The following is a 23,004-nucleotide window of genomic DNA, read 5'->3' on the forward strand; positions in this document are numbered from 1 at the left end:
GGGTGGAGAAGTATGCCTCCCTTGGGACTGTGTAAAAATCTGCATGTTTGAATAATCTTGGTAACACAGATATAATGGACACCAAATGATAAGACATTTTAAATTACTGGCTGATGGACTTATTTGCTCACTATTTATTTATATATGCAATTTGCTGACAAACGACTGCAGGTCTGTACGAATGTTGAGAGGGACTAGCATTCTCATCAGGCTGTGTGAAAACTTGCTTACATGAAATTGCATTGTGCTGATTGCACTGTGCAGACTGTATGCAAAAAGTAACCTGACAGACCCAAACTGCTAATGAACAGTGACATAATCAATGAAAAATTGGCTCCCTTTTCATAACCAGTAAACAGACAATGAGATAAACCAGCAAGTGTTCAAGTATGCCTGAGGGCACTTTCACACGTGCAGAATAATGCACTTTCAAACCATATTGCAGTTGGATTTTACTGTGCAGAATAGCAAAATCCACTTGCAAATAATTGTAAAAGTCGATTGAACGTGCATGTTACATGTTACCATTCCGCACAACACAATAAAACTTCTTCATGACGGAAATAAAAATGTTTTGGGGAGGAGTTCTGCACAAATTTTCCCCCAAAATGTCTTGAAAACATTTTATTGCCTCCTGAAAATGTTTTAGTTGAAAACACTAAACTAGCAAAATGTTTTGAAAACATTTTCTGCTTGCTGTGCAGAGAGCAGAAAATGTTTTATTTCTCCTGCCCTATTTTGAAGCTCTCACTTTCATTTTCTCTGCCACTCACTACCTGCCAATTTCTGCCGCTTCAATGATTGTCCATGCTGTCTGCCACTTGCTGAAGTTTCCCAGGGGTATTACTCAACTGGTGCACAGCTGCCTGCCATTTCCATCATTAACGTACATTCATAAACTCAGGATTGCCCGCTGATTACGCAAATGGGTCATTTTCCCCTTTTTAAAATTTTCTGTGTGACAACAGAGATACAATATGAGAATCAGCAACATGCACATGCACAAGTCTCCACAGCTTCCAAGATACCTCACAGAATTTTTTTGATAAATGGAAAGAACCACCAAACGAAGATCTCAGACAAGAATCAAATAACATGAAGACTATTTCAGCCAGAAAAATCAGCAATAGTAGAACACATGATAAACCAATCTGGACACAGAATATCATTTGAAAACACAGAAATTCTGGGCCACTCTGACAACCGCTACATCAGACTACGCAGAGAATCGATTGAAATCTACAAGCACATGGACAATTTCAAAAGGAAGGAAAAAACCATGAAAATGAACAGAATTTGGCTGCCAGTGTTGAAAAACACTAGAATCAAGACAGTGACTAATCAGTGACAGTGACTAATCACAGGACAACTATAGATAATAGCAATCAAAGGGAACAAAGGCCAGGTTACTTCTATTCAGATGCATTCACCTATTGACCTTGCTATCTTCATTGTGACTCACATGCTACAGACTTCATTGTTACTCACATGCCAAGCTACTTCTATTCCGATGGCCTCACCTATTGACCTCACAGTATACATACTCCACTTGCTTTCCTTTCCTACATCAGATCCTCTGAATGCCACAGATGCAGGCGAAACATCAGAAGAGAATGCTGCTAGAACATGGCCATACAGCCCGGAAACCACACAGCACTCCAGTGATTCCGGCCATGAAAGCCTTCGACAATACAATGGAAAGAACTGTTGTTGTTGGAAACGCTTTATTTTTGTATGCGACATGGACCAAAAAAAAGTCAAAACAGTTATTTTTAAAATATTTGCAAAACATTTTAAATGTTCTGTGCAGAAAAAGCCAAAGATTCAAAGAGAACAAAATATACTGAAAATTGCAATTCTTGTTGACATAATTATATAGATGTGGCTCTGCAACTTGGCACCTGAACTTCATGTGGTATTTCTTGCTGCAGAATCTTCTTATATCCACTGAAGGATTATTCTCAATTCTACTCAAGAATTCTCCCCAGAATATACCCCTCCATGGCAAAAAAAAAAAAATGCCTGTGCATTCTTTTTACTTTGATTTTATTTTTGGTATGGGAGGACACACAGTTGGATAATTGCTGGACAGATTTGGATGATTGCTATGGAAGTGCCCTGCAAATTCAAGTTTCAGCGCACCTCAAATACTATGAAAGCATTATCAAACTGTACAATGAAATACTATGAAATTATTATCAAACTGAACATTGCAAGAAACTATGCACACATGATGTTTACATGTAACTCATGTCATTTTCATATTTGCATTTTATTTCCACTGGGCATGGACAGTTGGAAAGGCTAGTCATATGTTATCAATAAATAAATATGTTATCAAGAAATAAAGAAAGAGTTCCACCCCCTCAATCAGTCTGATCTGCAGCAGGAGAGGGAAGGCCCAAAGTTTGACTTGGGGAACATATAATTTCCTTACAGGCCCAAGCCAGAAAAAGATTTACAGCAGCTGCAGCAGCCTCAGAAAAGCAGATGGGGAAGAAGAGCCCTGCACTTCCAGTTAATATTTTGGATTTTTAAAATTATTATTGGACATTGTTTATTTGCCATTGTTCGGAAGGGCACTGAAGATCCTGTCTACCTCAGTTGTGTTACATTCATAGTCATTAGTCATATTCATAGTCATTATGATTTAGGTTTACTTCTAGTTGTCAAGTTGTTGTGTTTATATTAAATGTTTGTTACCTTGAATGTTGTTATTCCCGTTTGTAACAAGTTCACATTTGTTTATCAAGCCACAAGGATTTGAAACTACTCCTAAATCTCCAGTGGAGAGCTATGGTATGTAGCCAGAGGTCTGCTGGGTTACACACAGAAATGTGCAGTGGTTGATTAGAAGTGTGTAGTAATGAATGCTTAATGCTGATATGTGTGTATATCTCTGTGTGTTATCTATATATCCAATGTGGCATAATGGTTAAGAGCCGGAGACTCTAATCTGGTGAACTGGGTTTGTTTCCCCACTTTCACATGAAGCCTACTGGGTGACCTTGGACTAGTAACAGTTCTCTCAGAATTCTCTCAATGCCACCTACTTCACAAGGTGCTTGATGTGGGAAAAGGCCACTTTGAGTCTCTTTAATGTAGAGAAAAGTGAGGTATAAAAACCAACACTTCTTCTATATCTATATATATAGTACAAGAGTAGAAAAAATGTGAAAGAGCTACACCAGGATCAACCAGCAGCAGCAAAACCAAACCCTCAAAGTCCAGTAGAGCTGTATTTTAAGTTAAGATTTCAAAGTAATTACAATTAGCATCATTTGCACAGTGTCCAAGAATACAGTATGGAACTACCCACCACATTTCAAGCAATAGAAATGCACTAAAAGAGACTTGGATGATGACCTAGGTGGATTTATATGGGAGACTGATATCTAGGAGATACCTCCATTCACAGGCTCCGTTCATCTAGAGTAGCTCATCTTTTAAGCATTTCTTTAGCAGAAGGTTGACTTTTTTCTTGCTTTTGCTGTGTAAGGATAAGCAAGTTTTCTCCCTCTTCACTGTGGGATTTTCCAGGCATTGTACAGAAGAGGAGGATGCTCACCTGCTGCTCCTTAGTAGCCTCATTCAGGTAACCAGTTTTTCAAGACATGGCTGCAAATCTGCTGTACTGATTTTAGCTTTCACTAGTCAGAATTATTTTGTGATGCCTGTTTTTCATTACTTGGGTTTATTAGCACATCTGCCAGAGATGAATTTATTTATGCATTAAGGGTGATATGGTTTAAATTATGAAGATATTTTAAGATCATAAGAGTGAATTATGTTTTAATGAAGTGGGTTGCATTTTTGGTTTTATTATAATTCTTGTTTTCTTTAGCACGTTTTCTTGTTCTTGCTCCTATTATACACTGAGTTGGATTAATGCTTTTATTATTATTTTAATAGCATATATGACTAAATAGCTTCCCTAAATAGCAGAAGGTAGCCTGAAACACAGTAATGAAATGGATAAGATCTATATAGAGATTAAGTACTCTTGTGGCTCTTTCCATTTTCAAAAATCTCTTATACTTCTTTACCTTTTTCAAAAAATGCTGCACTGTATGGAAAAAACACAAGTCTATGTAAGGTTTAAATCTAAGTTGCATCAACATTTCCATCAAGGACCTTATTTGAGCAGATGAGCCTTGGCCGCAAGGACCCACCGCAATTCAAGAAGGATATTGACAAGCTGGAATGTGTTCAGAGGAGGGCAACAAAAATGGTAAAAGTTCTGGAGTCCATGCCCTATGAAGGGAGGCTTAGGGAGCTGGGGATGTTTAGTCTGGAGAAGCCTAGGCTAAGGGGGGACATGATAGCTATATTTAAATATTTGAAGGGATGCCATGTCAAAGAGGGAGCAAGCTTGTTTTCTGCTACCTCAGAGACTAGGACCCAGAGCAATGGATTTAAGGTGCAGGAAAAGAGATTCCACCTAAACATTAGGAAGAACTTTCTGACCGTCATGGCTGATTGACAGTGAAATTTACTGCCTCGGAAAGTTGTGGAGTCTCCTTCTTTGGAGGTTTTTAAACAGAGGCTGGATGAACATATGTCGGCAGTGCTTTGATTGTGTGTTCCTCCATTGCAGGGGGTTGGACTTGATGACCCTTGTGGTCTCTTCCAACTCTAGGATTCTAAGGCCCCTTCCGCACACTCAAAATAATGCGTTTTCAAACCACTTTCACAACTGTTTGCAAGTGGATGTTGCCATTCCGCACAGCTTCAAAGAGCATTGAAAGCAGTTTGAAAGTGCATTATTCTGCATGTGCGGAATGAGCCTAAGATAATTTGGTACAGAATTGTTGTTTCCCAAATCAATTCTGTGTTTTCAATCTTCCCCCTGCTTTTTCTTGTAACAACCTCTCTAAAAATTGATTACATTCCAAACAAACATAGCTTTTAATCATCCTGATATTTTTAACTGATGTTACTAAAATCCTGGGTAGGTTTTCAATATCATATTCCTCATGGCCTTCTTTTTAAAAAAAAATGCTGGAATCTTGCACAGAGTTGGGCCTTATTGAACCCACAATAGTGTAAATGTCCTTAAGGGCACGGTACTGTCAATTTACTTGTTTGGATCACCCCACCCTACTTCTTCTGAGTATTTAACCAATCCTGGTGGTTGCACATGCCTATGCATCTGAGAAGATAAGCTAATAGAAAAACTAATACTGAAATACCCTTTTTAAAGGTGTTACTGGACTCCTGTGTGATTTTGCTACAAAAGATTTAACAGTTGAACCCCTAGAATTATTACTAAAATGACAGGTTTTTCTGAGATAGAATACACATTTCCAGTATGTTTTAAAGAAACTTTCATAATAAAATAAATCACATTTAGCTTTGTGTATTAAAGGCAGGTGACTTCAACATATATACAACACCTTCAAATACCAATCTTCTCACGAATTGTCCTGTGTAAGGATTAAAAACCATAAAAACTTCTCAAACTGAATCTTTTCCCCCACAGTTGTGTTACTGCTATTTTGCTGTTCTAAGCAGTATACCACTTCAACAAAATTAGCCTGCAATTACACTTGTAATAAAATGTAAATTTGGGGCGGAAAAATATGAAGGGCTCCTGAAATGAGAGCACTTAATTTTCACTTTCCATTCCCATAGAGTGAAGGGTTAATTTAGTAAGAGAGATAAGAAGAATGCAGTAATTATTTCCTCCTTGTTACTTCATGTGAGAGAATAACTTCTAAGCCTTTGAATTCCAAAGTCTAAATCAAGTGTTCATATTACCTAGATAGAAATCCCTTGAAACACTAGAAGGTACAATTAGCATAGATGTACCTGAATATCTTCCTTGATGCTTAATGTATAAGAAGTGTGTACTTACTTCTTACTGCTTTGAAAATGTGTCCCTGTGAGAATAAAATAAAGGCTTTGGCATTCTCAATTTTAGTCAAAAGAGAACAGTTTCATGTATTTATCTTTTGCTTAGTGATGATAGCTGTACTTCTCTGCAGGAGATTTGCATATGCTACCCTGTAAGCTGTTCAACAGGAGTCAGAAACCATAAAGTCAGAAAGTATCCTCTTCCCACTTAAAAAACAAGGTAATACAATCCTGATACTACTGGGGATGACCACACTTTTCAGGTCAAGAATCCTTGCTGGGTTCTCTTTGCTTCTAATAAAACTGAAGTAACCTTTTTTCCACCTGATCATACAAACAAAATGACAGCAATTGCACATAAATGTCATACAAGTAGAGTCAAAGAGGCATAGTTCCCCTTCCAGTGCGTCACCCTACAACAAAACCAGCCAACTTTCTGTGAAATGTAGGAAAGCATACCAACTGTAATTTTCTTCGAAACATGGAGGTTCAGTCATTACCAAAGAGAAAGGTCAGATGCTTTTCAAGTCTCAGATGTAGAAAAGAGAGAATGTGGGTGGATGTAGTCTCTGTGTATTTTGCTTGATAGACTATTGAGATCACTGTGGCAAATGTGAAAGCCAATTGCTGTTGGATGCTTGAAAGTTTATTTAATCTGGTGAGAGAATTCTAGGCCTCTGAGTGTCTTTGGAGCCCAGTGACTCATACTGGATTTAAATGCACTATAATAAACTGAAATATGCCAATAGATTTTATAGCCTACTAATTAGTTGCTTAGATGTTTAGAATAGCTTTCTTGTAAGTGAAAAGGGGGTGTTACTCACTTGTAGAATGTCTGCTTGACCCACTGAAGGTCCCAAATTTAATCCCTGACATCAGACTTGGCCCAAGGGCTTTTGACACACAGGTCAACCATCCCAAAGTGCACACACCCCTCCTCCAACCACCATCTCAGGGTTTTCCCAAGCCACCAGCTGGCCACCTAGCTTGAGCACAGAGTGGGTATGCTCTGAGCCACCTGCTACTCAGCTAGCCTGTGTGGGAGCAAGCATGTCCTGAGCTACTGGCAGGCTAGCTGAGCTGGGTGAGTGTTCCCTATGCTGCTATGGGGCAAGTGCACGCCAAGCTCCCAGTTAATTAGTCAGCAGACGTGGGTGCACCCTAAATCCTTAGCTGGCATCTTGAATTTTTAAATGATTTCAAAAAATTGCAATGATGATTCATTAATTTATGGAGCCCATTGGAATTGGTTAAGCAGTTGTTGTTTTTAATTAAAAAAAAGAACAAGGTACGCATTGTGACCCAGTTCAGCTAATTCACTGTTCTTTGGTGCTCGGACCTGATATTTGATTGAGAGTGCACCAAGGTTGGAAGGAGTTCCAATGTAGCATGAATTGTTAAAGAGACAAGCAATCCTGCAGTCCTGCCATGATGGTGATCTGCTGGTACCAGTTTAACATTATACTGGTGTCACTGTAGAGTTATACCACTGGAGAATCCCTGACATTGGCATATTTTCAACTCATACCACCTTAAAGGTACCCTAAAGCCTCCCAAATGGCACAAGCTAACTATAGTATTGTATTGTTAATAGTTTTCTGGTTTTATTTTCCATTGAAAAGCATCAACACATAGTGCAAAACATGATTCTGTTTCTGAAACAGGCTGCATAGAAAGATTTTTGCAAAGCTAACACAGAAATGTGCTTTATCTTCTGGTCTTTCACACAGCATATTATTTTGAAACCTTATCCAGAAAAAAATTAGCTCTTGCTGTTTATTATGCACCACCAGAGCATGCATCTCAGAGAGGGGTAAACTCAGCAGGAAGAAAGGGAGTGATTGATAATTGTACAAGGAAAAAAAATAGAAGCAGTAAAAACAAAAAAAACTTTACAGCAGCAGATCTGCTGTTACTTACGAATTACTAACAACTTTTGTAAGTTTAACATGCTTATTCCATCTGCTATTCATTAAATAAAAGTTGCCATGGCAACTGCCACATGACATGGTATTTATGCTACATCTGATGTGCAAAGCATAGTTTGTGTAGGAGTCTGTGTATGTATATGATGTGGCAGCTGGCCTCTCTGCCATTTTGTTGCTGCTCTGAGGAAAAATGCACATGGTAACTGAATACTCATTTGAATACTGACATTAGTGCTCATTTGACTTGAGCCTTCCACTATTATTCCTCCCCAATTCCTGTCAAACTTGGAGTAACTGGTCTTGTGGCTGTCTAAACCTAGTTTTACTTCTGAAGCTCTGATTTTTCTTCAGTCAACTGCTTGGTGGGTCCATCTGAATGCCAAATTACAAGACCTGGATTTGCCTTTAGAACTATTGCTTATGTTAACTGCCAACAAGATGTTCCGTGTAATAAAAAGACTCTTTGAACAAGAAACTCAGAGATTGATTGTCCAAATGAACAAGTTTTGCTCTCCTATTCACGTGGGTATTTTTCCTTGGACTACAACAATGGCTAGTTATTTATGTCAACAAATCCCAAATCTCGACATGCTCTCACTCTGGTGAGATGCAATGTTGTTCCTTCCTCTAGAAGACATAGTAGAGAGAACCACCTATCAATTCTTGACAGAAATTGTAATTGTAGCCTTGGATTGGAGGAAACTGTCCATCATGTCCTTCATCATTGCCCTCTTTATAACTCCTCCCACAGTAAGTTCCTGATGCCCCTCTTGATTGGTCAAGATACTATGGCAGATTCAGTCAAAACTGTGTTTTTATTAGACAGCAATTCAACCAAAATACTTGAGCCCTCCGGGGGAGGGCGGTATAAAAATGCAATAATAAATAAATAAATAAATAAATAAATCTACAGCCAGATTCTTCATGTCGTTGTTGCTACACGTTAGGTTTTTTTGTTTGTATAATGTGTTAATATGCCATTAAAGGTTTTATTATTATTATTACAGGATGCAAGATGGTGCTGATCATAACCTAACTACTGAGCATTATGTACAACAAGGTTTTTCAGACTAAACAATCACATTTTTAGGCAATGTTGGGCAGAACCATAAGCAGAATCACAAATAAAACAAGTTATTACCTACTTGTGGTGGACATATCAGATGGCCCACTTTCTCCATCAGCAGAGAAAATATAGCAGGTGTCATGAAAAGGGCACTTATAATCATCAGCTCACACTAAATCATGTGCAGTTGAACAACAAACACTTTCCAGCAAATTAGAGCTGTCAACGTATTAAAGATCTTTTTTGCCAAATTAATTGTCTGACTTACTTTCAACCAATTAATTAATCATTACATTTACATACTGCAAAACCTCAAGAAAGGTACTCTTTGAGGATCCATTCATGAATGACTGTGACAATTTAAATTAAGTATGAAATTGCTTAAATTAAAAAAACACACACACAAAAGCCAGCACTCCTGGTTTAGAGAAAGGAAAGTGACATTGTTCACCTTTTTCATCATATCTGAAGCAGTCAGTGCTCTCACCCTCAAAAATCAGAGGCCTTAACTCATGGTTTTTCAGTCAACTGAAGCTGACAATATCATCAGCTTCCTCTTCTTCCAGTTTCTTGGTTGCATGGACAACATTTTCTTAGAAGTTGAATAGGGATGCAATTTGTGTTGCTTGTTTACATGTCAGTAATGATGGACATTGTCCAATTATGCACAGCACAAACAAGAGATCCAGGGAACATCTTAAAAAACCCTTCTTTTTCATTTTTTGTCCTGATAGCACAGACAAAAAAGGCATCAGAGAAGAAAGAGGCTTCTTTTGCCCAATCTGCCATTTCCTCCCACCTGAGTTTAAAGTGCTCGCACCTGACATTTTATGGTAATGCAGTGATTCTTTGTACCTGAAGCTGAAGGTTTCCCCTGGGACATTTGCTCTGCAGGCTCCACTGCTGGGTGCTGGGTGCCTTTTCAGCGCGAAAAGTACATGGTTGTACTCAGCTCATCTTGCCGATTCCAGCAATATATCGTTTTCCCCCTTTAATTTATTCTTGATGAGTTGTCTCATGCAGTTGTCTCAAAGACATCTCATGAGTTGTCTCAAAGACATGCAGACATGATCAGAATCCATGCTGATTTTCATATTGTGTGTTCATGTCTTCAAAGAGACCTCATTGAAAATACATTAAAAAGAGGAAAACTATACATTGCCAGAAATGGCAGGACGAGCTGAGTACAACCATGTACTTTTGGGGCTTAAAAGGCACCCATCAGTGAGCCTGCAGAGTAAATGTCCTGGGGAAACCTTCACCAAACAGCTGCAGACATGGAGAATCACTGCAGCACCATAAAATGTTGGGTGCCAGCAACAGAGGAAGCTGACAAGAGAACTTTAATGGTCAGGCTGGAAAAATAAGATGTCTCCTCAGCTCCTGAGTTCCACATCAAGCAGGAGACAACTTGCAGACAACTTCAGGAAAGAAGGTCCATATTTAAGTGACTTCAAAAGAAGATACCTTGAGCTGAAATAAGGCGTCCTGTGTGGAGTTCTTCCCCCAAGACACCTTTTTTTGCATCCTCAAGATGTCTTATTTGTACTGTGCAGAATGGGCCATTGTTTCAGAAGACATTGAAGTGTCTAAAATGCACTGTTTTCATTCTCTGAGTCAGTGTGATATAGTGGTTAAAAGCAGCGAACTCTAATCTGGAAAATCGGGTTTGATTCCCTGCTCCTCCACATGAAGCCTGCTGAGTGACCTTGGGCTAATCAGAGGACTCCTAGAACTCTCTCAGCTCCACCAACCTCACAAGTAGCTGTTGTGGCAGGGCAGGGGGAGGTGATTGTAAGCCACTTTGAGACTCATTACAGTAGAGAGTATAAAAACCAGATCTTCTTCTCTCCTTCTTTTTTACTCAAATACTTCTGAAATACTTAGGAAGGCACAAAGGGAGTATACTGAAAAAGACTATCACCTTTTCTGTTTAATGGCTGTACTTCCTAAAATCAGAGCTTTGTTTCAAGGAATAAGGATAGTTAAAGAAATGAGCCACCTCTCTGTACTCCAGAGAACATGCAAAGGTATATAATTTCATCTCTCTGCAGTAACCCCTTTTGCACAGCTGATCATTCCTTCTAAAGAGCCACAGCAGCAGAAAGGCAGATGCTGAACAGAAACAACTTCATTAAAGATCCTTTTTGTGGGATACTGGAAAGAAGTTTTCCTCCCATCTACAGTTGATACTGAATCCAAGTGGACCAGCAGCAACTGAATGGGAATTGCCTTGTTTCTTCTGAATGTAGGAGTTAAGGCACATGCTGCTGATTCAGAATGATGAGATTAGTATTAGGGGTTCTGTATTTGGAAAGCTGAGCCATAAAAGTCCCCTGAAAAATACTTCATTGGCATTTTGGGGGTTAATTTTCCTCCAAAAAATGGTGGCAGTATGAGGAAGCAAAAAAAACCCAAACAAACCACCAGATGTCAGACAATGCTGATTTTGATTTGCTTTAGCCGTGCCAATATTAACCAAAAAATGGGAAGAACCTCCTCCCCTTCCCTCTCCCCCTGCCTTGCTGCTGATTAGCACTGCAGTCCACAGGGGTTTGAAGGGCACAGAATGCTGAACACTGGGCTCAACTTTGCTGGGATCAGCATATAGCTCTATTCCACTACCTTTGTGCACCTCAGAGGCAGCCAAGCAGAGCTAAATGCTAGGCTCAGTTTGGCCAAGTGCAAATGCACTTCAAGTGCAGCTGGGCAGAGTCAAATGCTGGGCTCTGCTCTGCACTGTTTCCGAAGTCTGCATGGACTTCAGAGGCAGTGGTGCAGAGCTGAACCTTGAGCTTGGCTGGGCCAGAGTTCAGGATCAGGTTTAATAGACCTCAAATGTTTTTTGAAAAAGCTGGGGGGAAACCCTGATTCCAGTATGAGGGTTTGGCTTTTTTGTACTTTTTGAAAATTTCCCTATTTTCTAAACCCAAACTCAAAAAATACCCACCCACCCCCCGGGTGCACAGCCCATGTCTGTATGGTGGAGCCAAGACATGTACCTTCTCCTCCTATCTCTCTTCTGGAATACAGTAAGCTGATCTTGTCAGATATCTGAAGGTAAGTCGGGTCAGCCCAAGTTAGTACTTGATTGGAAGACCACCGAGAATGTCCAGGGTTATTGCACAGAGGCAGGCAATGGCAATAGCAAACTACCTTTGAATATCTCTTGCCTTGAAAACTCTATGGGATTGCCATAAATCACCTATGACTTGCCTGCAAAAAAACCCTAGAGAACTGATTCCAAAGATGCTTCTTTGGAATCAGTTCTCTTATTTTTAAATTGGTTGTCATAATAAATTAACCAGATCATGGCTATAACAACTGCTAACAACCCAAAAACTGGAATGAAAATTGCCTTGAATGCCACAGAAACAATTCTCAAAGGGTCAGCCAATATAGCTTGGAGGAGGAGGAGGAGGAGGAGGAGTTTGGATTTATATCCCCCCTTTCTCTCCTGCAGGAAACTCAAAGGGGCTTACAATCTCCTTGCCCTTTCCCCCTCACAACAAACACCCTGTGAGGTAGGTGGAGCTGAGAGAGCTTTGAGAAGCTGTGACTAGCCCAAGGTCACCCAGCTGGCATGTGTGGGAGTGTACAGGCTAATCTGAATTCCTCAGATAAGCCTCCACAGCTCCGGCGATAGAGCTGGGAATCAAACCCAGTTCCTCCAGATTAGATACACGAGCTCTTAACCTCCTATGCCACTGCCGTTTTAATAGTTTTAATGCTGCCAGAGTAATATAACAAAAGGGTTAGAAATTTTGTCTCATTTTTGTTTTCAATACGTGAACAGAATTGCTCAGGCTCTTAGACTTGGTTTAGGTAATATTCTTAATGATTCCCGCCTCACCTTGTCAAATCCTAAACTAATTATGAAAAGCCTTTTTTTTTCCTACTGAGGGAATCACAGAACCTTCTAAAATTTTGGGGACCTAGGTTTGTTTTGAACGAGAAACCTTCATCTTAGTTTCCAGGTGTTCTACAGGTAGTGAGTGTAAACACTTTAGGTTCACTACTGTGAGGTAAATTTTGTGGTGCACAAGGAGATTATTGAGATCACTGAAGCTGGATTAATATATAAATAACTAAGCTGTATTTATTTACAGGTTAGTTTTAAAGAAACTAACCAACAACACAGGCCTCCGGGTAGAAAAAGTAGAATCATGGCTGAGACACAAAAGTTTAAACTGGTTATGACCTCAGCGAATAGTTTGACTTTTCTACAATGCTTTCAGATACAAACTAACTTTTATTGACTTTGTATAAGATCTGCTCAATTCCAGAGATAGGCCTAACAATTGAGCACTCTCTTCTTTCCCAGAGATAGAGCTAAACTACTCTGGCGCACTACCACATAGAGCTCCCCTTCACTCTGTCTGCTCTTTTTCCTGAGCCAGACCTGAACAGTCACTGCTCTCTCCCTGAGGCAGAATTTGAATCCTTCTCCTGTGTTCCCTTCAACATCTCGTCCCCCTTCTTGAAGGGGAGTGGATTCTGGAGCAGCACTCTTGTGGGCTCATCTCAGTAGCTGATTTTCCTTTCAGGGGCAGGACAGCCTCCTATTCACTACACATGATATCCCAAGTAAACCACAGCATGCATGTTTGCCCTTTTCTCATGCTAGTGAATCAAGCTAGCAAAATATCTCTCAGCCTTTTCAGATCACATCTGTGAACCTTTCTTGAATTCCTTTCAGTTCAGATTTGGGGGTAAGCACTAAGCAGGTGTGAGCAGGTGAGGAGGGGTCATCCTTTTAAACTCCTTTCACCTGTTAGGATTCTTGTTCCAGTTACTAATTCTAGAAATACCTTGAGGTTTAACAGACCTCATTCACCTGTTCTGTTCATTATAACCTCAAAGTATTACAACATTTCACCTCCACCACTGACATCTTCCCGTTTGCAATTCCAGCAATTATTACGTTGTCTTTCTTGATGGTTCCTCAGATAGCCATGATCATTGTGCAACAGGGAGCAAGGGAAACATCTCCACTTTTACAAGCTGTTAAATCTTTTTGCAGGTGTGTTTGAGACTAGCGCAGCAGAAATTAAGTTATCCACTGCAGAAGTTAGACAATATGGGCTGCTTACCCAGAGGGGCAATTAGCACAGGCAAGGGAATAATTCAACATATCTGGAAAATAAACAGAGCTCGTTCACACTGAACTTCAAATCCAAGCTACCTTGCTGAACACAGATGTTAATCCCTTAAAAGAAACTGGCACATTTAACCCATGTACACTCCATGTGAACATGTCATTTTCCTTATGATTTTATCCTTAGCTTAGAAAATGCACCTTGAACCCAAAGATCACATGGTTAATATTTAGTGTCATTAACCCAATTAAGTCTAAAATTGTGGTTTTTTCCAATGTTTTTAGTCCTTCAAGATGTTCTATCCAAGGTGCTGACATTGAGCAAGTTAAATTGTTCAAATATCTTGGGATAATATTCCATCATAAGTCAACCTGGACCACACGCAGAGATAACACCCTTAAAGCCTGCAAAAATTTATCCACTGCAGTACTGAAATTCTTTCATATCAATGGTGGTAGATTTATACCAGCAGCGTTGAAGGTGTTTAACGCTAAGGTGGCCCAGCACCTTTTATATGGTATCCCCATCTGGATCCAAGCATGGCACCAGAAATTGGAACGCATTCAATCCAATTTCCTATATAAGATCTTTGGCACCCTGCATTGTGTCCCCTATGGTGTTCTTTGTTTGGAATCAGGGCAATATTTATTTGAAACAAGGGCACGGGTTGTAACTTTTAAGTTTTGGCTGCGTCTTTGTTTCTGCACTGACCCTAACAGTTTGTCCCAGTTAGAAATGAGAGAGCTTCAGCTTTCGAAATGGTGGCTACATATTGAAAAAAAGATCTTTTCCTTGGGCTTCTCTTGGGAGGCCCTACAAATGCTCACCGCTCCGGAGATTTACCATTGCTTAAAGTCTAGATTATTTGATCAAGAATATCAATTTCTCCTGAGCAAAGCGCAAAGCTCTTGCTCTCCAATATTCTTTGGGATTATCCCTCAGAAATCTAGCCCTGCTATATACCTGGAACATCTTGTTAATTATAATTGCAGATGGGTCATAACTAGAGCAAGGGGTAACTCTTTTCCGTCAGTACATCTCCAAGGTCACTTCTCTAATATCCCACAAAATGAGCATTGCTGTCGATTCTGCCCTGATACAACTGATTCACTTTCTCATATTCTTCTTCACTGTTCAAAATACAACAACATCAGAACTGATTTGAGAACTGTACTACCAACAGGATTTATGCTCCTTTCTGATAAGGTAAAAATGGCTAAGCTTCTAAATAACTCTAATGCTGAAATCTCTGAAGCTGTCGCTACATTCTTACTCTGTGTACTGCAAGTTGTGCAATAATGATCTGTATTTGGAATTCATGACACACACCGGTTTTATGCCTAATAAAGGTTTTAGATTTGGATTTGGTTAATATTTAGTACTTCTACGAAATCAGTGTCATGATGACGATTGTAAAAGTTTAATCCACTGTCTTTACTATTCCACTCCAAAGCCCCATTTCCCACACATACAAATAATTATCAGTAGCAGTAGGGCGGGGCATTCAGGTAAACCAGGATGGAAACAAACCTCGGAAAAAAGTCATTTAAGCTTTTCTAAGGTTTTTCAGCTGAAAAAACAGGCTATTCAGGCAGACTTCTTGCTTATGGCTATTTTGGACTTTCAGCAGCAAGGCAGTTCACAGAGTTGGGTGCAAAGGTCAGATCAGCTCATTCCTGCATCCAGCCTCTGATGTTGGAGCCTCTAAAGTTAAGTGACCCCATCCCTGCAAAAAAACTCTCCCTGGAGCCCCTACAGTTGGAGCCCACTTCTGAGGCAGGAGACCTGTCAGGACTCAATTCCTGCAAAAATTTCTCCCACCCAGGAATTTGTAAGGTTTGGCTTTAAAAAGCCAAAAAATGTCAAAGAAGCAAAAAAAAAAGCCAATAAAGGTAGCCAGCTTTTTTTTGGGGGGGGGGGGGGCTTTTTTGAAAATTTCAGGTTTTTTAAAGCTGAACTTGAAAAATACTGGATTTTTTTTTTTTTGCAAGCATCATTATTTACTACAAGATGTCTCCAATGGAATATTGTCTTTCCTGCCTTGGACTGTAGTCATTGAAGAATCCAGAACTCTAGTTGTTCTTCAGAATTTGATTTATTTATCCTACAACTTTCTGCCAAGCCTCCATACAGCAATTGTTGTTTTTTGCAGTGTCTCAAAAATGTTTTGTAAAACTTACTTATCCAGGGGTACTGTTCAATGCCCCTTCATGGGTGGTTGTGAAATGTTTTTTTTCAAAGCCCTTCTAAAACAAAAGTATTTCTGCTTTGACATTTTTCTTGCAGATGGTGCAACATGTTATTTCTTGATTACTTTCCAAAAATCTTGCGACACATATAAACAGTATACCTAAAGGAAACATGCTATTTCTAAATCTGCGTCGTTTTTATTTAATTTCAAAAGTTTCAAACAAAAATGGTAACCCATCTTTTACAATAACATTCTGCTTTAAGCAGCAGCTGTGAGGTTTGGGGATGCTTTTGAATCCAAGGCTACAAATGGAGATGCAGATCTCATAGGTGGCACATAACACATTTAACCAGCCTTGGAGGGATCTAATCTAAGAAAAAATGGGAGAAGCATAACCAAAAGCATATCTGCTATACTGGGGAGTTGTGCAAGATTGGCACATGTTATAACCATCAATTAGTATTCATCAAAACCATTTTTATTCATATAATGAATCTAAAGCAGTATCATGTCATGAGAAGGAGGAAGAAGTAAAGGCTTAACAAAGCACAGCAGAAATTTTCAGACATTGCCTGATCCAGTAATTTTAATGCAGTTCCAAAGTAACCAGACATGTTCAGATGAAAGGAGTGGATTTTAGAAGTGGAGGAGGAATCCTTAGGGATCTGCTTGAACCTAATTTCTCCTAGATGGAATACTGTTTTTATTCTAATTTCCCTTAGGCTTCTTAGTCTTATAGTCAAACCCCAGTGGTGGCACATTCAGAACCTTTCTCTCATTGGGCCAAGTTTCTAGACTTCTGCCCATAACTAAGTAGTTTTGGGGTTGATCCCTGACTGAAAAAATCAGAAATCATGCTTTGATTGGAAAAAAAGTAATTTTGGTTGTTATTAGAGGGTTTGTATTTTTGTAAAGGTAAAGCAGAAGATGGCCAAAAATGGTCACAAGGAAGGAGGGGCAACATGGGTGCAAGATGAGATAATGATGAGGGTGGGATGATTAAATCTCTATGACTCAGGTAACTCAGAATTGCTAGAATGCTTAACAAAGACAAGGATATGGCTGATGACCCTGACTTTACTTCAGGGAAGACTGTATCATAAATATGGAATAAAAATGTTGCAGATAAATACAGTGTAACATGCATTGGTAAGATCCTTTTCAAGCAGTTTATATTCTCTCCACATGCTTTTTTATTTTTGTCATTTATAATCCTTCTTTCTCACTGGTACTCAGGGTGGATTCCATAGAATTAATTAATATGATCAACGAGATGAGGGATTCAATAAACAATACAATAGGATTGGGACTGTAGAACCAATCAGAAATCTAAATACAGAGTTGAAGCAAAGCATAAGTTGTAACATGACACATTAAACAATGAAAAAATTACATAGTACAATCCTAGTTTCAGGGAAAAACACACACACAGTAGCATAGAACAGAGTACCTAATAATTTTTGTAAGTAACTTCCCTGCAAAAGACCTTGCTCAGATGAGTGACACTATAGTGGGAGAAGTGGTCTGGCAAATATCAGAGTCGAGGCCATGAAGGGCTTTATATGTAATTTAACCAAAAGTATATTTGTGCCATAGCTATTCACAGCCTGATTGAACTAGGTGGTCACAACAGTTGGATGGTACAATATCCACTGTGAGGATGCAGCCTTCGAACCCACTGTAAAAGATACTTTCAGTTCATTTGATTGAAATACACTTTTTGCAAACATACCTACCTAGAAATGCAAAATTTCATCTCCTTCTAACCTGTAACAATGTCTTAAATTAATTGCAATTATTTAATAGCAAAGTAACAAATGCACATTTAATCCCCGCCTTCAAAACCCCCCAGTAAATATTAACTTTTGAAAATTGTTATTCATATCTGCTATTGTCCTGAGGCTAATGCAGGATATTTTTGTCTATGGAGATTTCTTCAGTCTCCATGTAACTTCATTAGTTATTTATACTCAACAGGTCATGGTGGAGGACCTCATATTAGATGATATTCCGAAATGGGGGGCAGTATTTAACCTGAAGGAGCCAAAGTACTGTTAACTGGAACTAGACTGAATACTGCTCTATTTCACTATATCCAGCCATAGTTCACCGCCCTGAGCCCTCTGGGGGAGGGCGGTATACAAGAATGAATAAATAAATAAATAAATAAATAAATAAATAAATAAATAAATAAATAAATAAATAAATAAATAAATAAATAAATAAATAAATAAATAAATAAATAAATAAATAAATATAATCCTGTGGCATTTTTAGCCATTCTTCCAAAAAAGGGAAAAATGCATTTCAGACCTGCAACTTTCTTCATCTGCCCCTCCTTCCTGCAACTCCATCCTATCCCCTGCCAGGCAATGACTTGATCTAACAACAGATCCAACTGCCTCAAGTACACTGTTACTCATGGCCTGAATTTGAGAGTCACATTTTAGGTCAAGAACTGCAGCTGCTGTTGCAGGAATTTTCCCAGCTCTCAGTGTATCAGGTGTCAGCTGATACTTCAAGTCTTGTCATCATATTGATAGGATGTGACATAAGAGGATGTTACATGAAGCAGTGAGGCAGAAACATAAAAGGAACCTTCATCACAGATTCTGCCTTATACTTTGAATAGTTCCAAAAGGCAGAGACACGTCTTTTTTACATGCACTACTCTTGATGGTCTACCTATTTGTGTCATGCTCTTCCTGAAAGGAGCTCAGGATATGTGGTGGATCCAGAGGCAAACAAGGACTGCTTCAGATATAGAGTGAATCATGGGCCTTGGGTTTTATGGGATGATGTTGCTAAAGTTAAACAGCTAGTTGTTTCGGTTGTATGCCTTCCATACAAACACAGAAAGTTAGGAGTGATGGACAGCTGCATTCTAAAGAGTTGTCCCAGTCATGAAACCCCTGTGATTGACAGGGAGTTCAAATAGAATTCAGAGTTGCAGTTTGAGAGTTCTGACAGTTGAGAACTGACAATTGACTGGGAGAACAATTAACAGAAAGAACTTGGAAACAGCAGAGTGAGTCTGCAAGATCATTCTCCTCTGGAGTGAAAAGGAACATATTTGAGTTTTACAGTAGAAGGGATCTATAACCAGTTATCAAAGGACATAACTCTAAGGTTGATGGCGTGATCCCTGAGAAGAAGATTTTGGATTTATAACCCACCCTTCTCTCCTGTAAGGAGTGTCAGAGTGGCTTACAAACTATTTCCCTTCCTCTCCTCAGCAGACACCTTGTGAAGTAAGTGGGGCTGAGACAGTTCTCAGAGAATTGTGATTAGTCCAAGGTCACCAAGCAGGCTTCATGTGTAGGACTGGGGAAAGAAATCCAGTTCACCGGATAAGAGTCCACCTCTCACGTGGAGGAGTGGGGGAATCAAACCCAGTTCTTCAAATTAGAGTCCACTGCTCTTAATCACTACACCAAGATGAAAATAAGAGATTAATGGGAAATAGCTCTTGTGAAAGGAGTGATCCCAGACCAGTTTAAAGGAGAAACAGGGGGAGTATGTTAATTTTGCTAACTCCTCCAAACTAAAGATCCACTGTGTAATAGGAGTTTAAGTTTAAGGGGGAAAAAACATGGCTGGGCTGAACTTCTGTTCTTCTGCTACAGATATTTAGCCTGGGTATCATCAGAAGTGCCCTGAGTAAGCTGCCCCAGGGAATATTGAATAAGCTCAAAAGTTGGAGGTGTGTAGTATATTTTTCTCTATCTGTTATAATTGTAGAATTATATAAATTATAGAATTTTTTGTGCCTTTGCGATCCCATTGGAACGAAAAGCAAGATATAAATTGTTTTCTTAAATAAAATAAATTATATTTTAGTAATGTTCAAATGTACATGTATTTTATTACTAGTTCCACTTTCAAGGAACATATCTTGTTTTATTCTGGGGACATGGTTCTACATATATTCTTTTTAAAAAAATTAACTGATGTTCATTTTTTTTTCAATTTGTGATCCCATATATGATATTATTCTATCTATTGTCTCTTCCTATTGGGCATCCGACCAATTTCCCCAGAAGCATTTTTATAATCTCATAAGATCTGCCCCCACCTTTTTTCTAAGCACATAACCCTTAGTAAAGTAGCTCAATCGTATCTTCTAACAGTAATTCAATAACTTCCCCTGATAGTAGTTCAAGGATATCATTTCCCACTCTTGAGGAAACTATAGCTCAAGGCCCAACTTTAGTTAAAATTAGGCCTTGGGGAAAGTTAGCTTGGATTGAACATTTTAAGAACTAAGTCTGATGAAGTAAGCACACAATTCCTGCTCATACAACATACTGCTGTTCAAAGCCAACGCATATAGAAGAAGAATGGCAGCAGAGGCGGAACTACCAGGGGAAGGGGGGGCACATTGCACTGGGCACATGCCTGGGGATGGAAAATCACTGCCACCACCCCGCTGCGCCCCACTGCAGCGCAACCAAGGTTTTCTGGGAAGTGTAGTTTCCACCAGGCCGTTTTCAGCCTCAACTGAACAGATCGCTTTTTCCTGCCTGCACTTTCAGGCTGAACTAAGGTAAGTGTGTGTTGGGGGGGGGGGGTGCAGAGTGCACACTGGGTGCAGTATGGCCCAGCTATGCCTCTGGCAGTAAACATACTGTTTCCACCCTGACCTATCTTGTTTTCCATATCTGGGCACAGTGCATATGCATGAACAACATGTGTTGACTTCATCTCAGGGATGAGGAAGTGTGTTCCCAGTCACAAGGGTAGAAAATATACACAACAACCTCAGCACTGGGAAGCATGCCTAGTAATGAAGAGTGGGAACTAAACTACCATACTTTCTTCTGCTCTGCCTGTACATTGGCTCTCTACGCAACAGCACCCATACAGTGTTTATAGCCCAATACAGAAGGCTCTGGAAGCCAAGGACAGCACCACTTCCACACCACTGTGCCACCTCCAGAGGGCTTTGAGGTGGTGCAGGGAGGCAGCAAATGGCATAAACTCCTTGGATAACTGAAAGCCCTTCACAGGGCAAAACAAACTTATGACACCCTCTTGGGTGGCATAAGTCCAAGACATGTGCCATGGGTATTCCTGGCTCAAAGGCCTGGTGGAAGTCACATAAAGTCTGCTCCACCTCCAGGAAAGTCCCTACCCCCCCCCTCCCCGGTGCACTGATAGACAGGTTTAGTCTGGGGCAGCTTTGCTTGATGCTGACTTTTCCAAGTCAGGCACAGTGGAGCTCGGTGACCCACCCCTTTCTGTTGCCCTCCCCACCAGTGTAAATTCCACTTACACTGGCAGGGAGGCAAATGCCAGCTCCAACAGCCAATTTTCCCGTGCCCCATCAGGATTGGGCTGTTGGAGTATGAGTAAGTATGCTGTGCGTACAGGGATAAAATGTTACCAGAACCACAGCTGCTATCTATCACCATGTTTTGTATGCGGGACAAAGACAAAAGGTATCTGCAGAATATTTGGGTACTGAGTAGTTGGCATAGGGCTGTTGGTACATTTTTTGTTATATCTGACTGTAAAATTAGGATATGGATTGCACTTAGTGAAAGTAGTGAGATAATTAAACCCATTCACATGCCTCAAACATCATACATTGCACAGGAACAAACCTGGGTATGTTGCTGCATGCTCATGAGGAAGCCTCAGTCACTCCTGAACCTATGTCTAACCTGCTTGCACAATGAACACATTTTTCAGTGTTAGTTTGTGAAAAATCACACTATATTTTTAAGTGTGAACTTGGGAAAAATAGCTGGTGTACCTAATTTATTAATATACAAAGGAGCTTAGTAAGTGGAACCAGGCAGACCTCCTTCTGAAGAATTGCCAAGCTTCCTGAGATGGCAAAAGGTCAAGAAAAGGTGCATGCTAACCTCATGATTTTCTCTCCCTCCCAACTCTGCCTGGAATTCTTGGAAGCCATTTTATCCACAGCTTCTTTTTCAAGGCAATGTATCAATACAGACAACTGTTCGTGTCATGGCATCCTTTGAACAACAAAACATGAAAAATGCCTTCAGGCTTTAATGGAATCACCCAGAGTTTTCTACAGAGGGATTACATACAAGATGTTAAGATCATTAGTTGTTCAGTATTTAGCTGTAAAATCCTATGGACTTCAATACACATTTGCCTGGAATAAAGGGTAAGTAAAATGTAAGCAGGACCTCAAGGTTATTTCCCTGCAGTTAGTGAACGTCATGCACCATCTAACATTCTGACCTACAGCAGCTGCAGTGCTGTGGCAATGATAGATCTGAAAGAACCATTTTAAAAAATAAATCCACTTCAATAGGTCTTCTTTAGAGAGCTGAAAAAATATACTTCCCAACAAACTGGGCACTCAGAACCAAGAATATTATTGTGATATTCATATTTTATGATGGCAGACATGAAAATTATGCTGCCTGTCTAGAAGCAAGTTAGCCAAGTCCTGAATGAGGAAGCATGCAACACTTATGCCAGAGCATGAGAGCTTTGCCAGATTTTTGCCTCTGGCACACTTATGAAATGTGCAGATGATCTCCTGTAGTACTAAGTCATTCTTCTCACTTCATAAATTTTTAAAAGGCCATAATCAGAGGCCTCCCAGAAGCAAAGTTCATCTGCTGGTCTTGAAAGCTCAAACATTCAGTGTCCATTGGTTATCCAACTGACAGGCTTAAAATGCCAAGTGGCCACAAAGAAGAATGCCAGTTCATAGGTCACTGGTCTCTGCTGAAGTTCAGCAGAATTTCCATTTTATTCTGCAATCATTACTAAGCAAGTTATGGACTCAAAAGTGTTCCTTAACCAGTTGAACCAATTATCAGTATACATATCTACACTAAATACAACCATCCGGAACCTTGGCATTTCATCATAATA

The sequence above is a fragment of the Sphaerodactylus townsendi genome, linkage group LG07 (genome assembly GCF_021028975.2).
Source record: "Sphaerodactylus townsendi isolate TG3544 linkage group LG07, MPM_Stown_v2.3, whole genome shotgun sequence".
NCBI classification, from domain to species: Eukaryota; Metazoa; Chordata; class Lepidosauria; order Squamata; family Sphaerodactylidae; genus Sphaerodactylus; species Sphaerodactylus townsendi.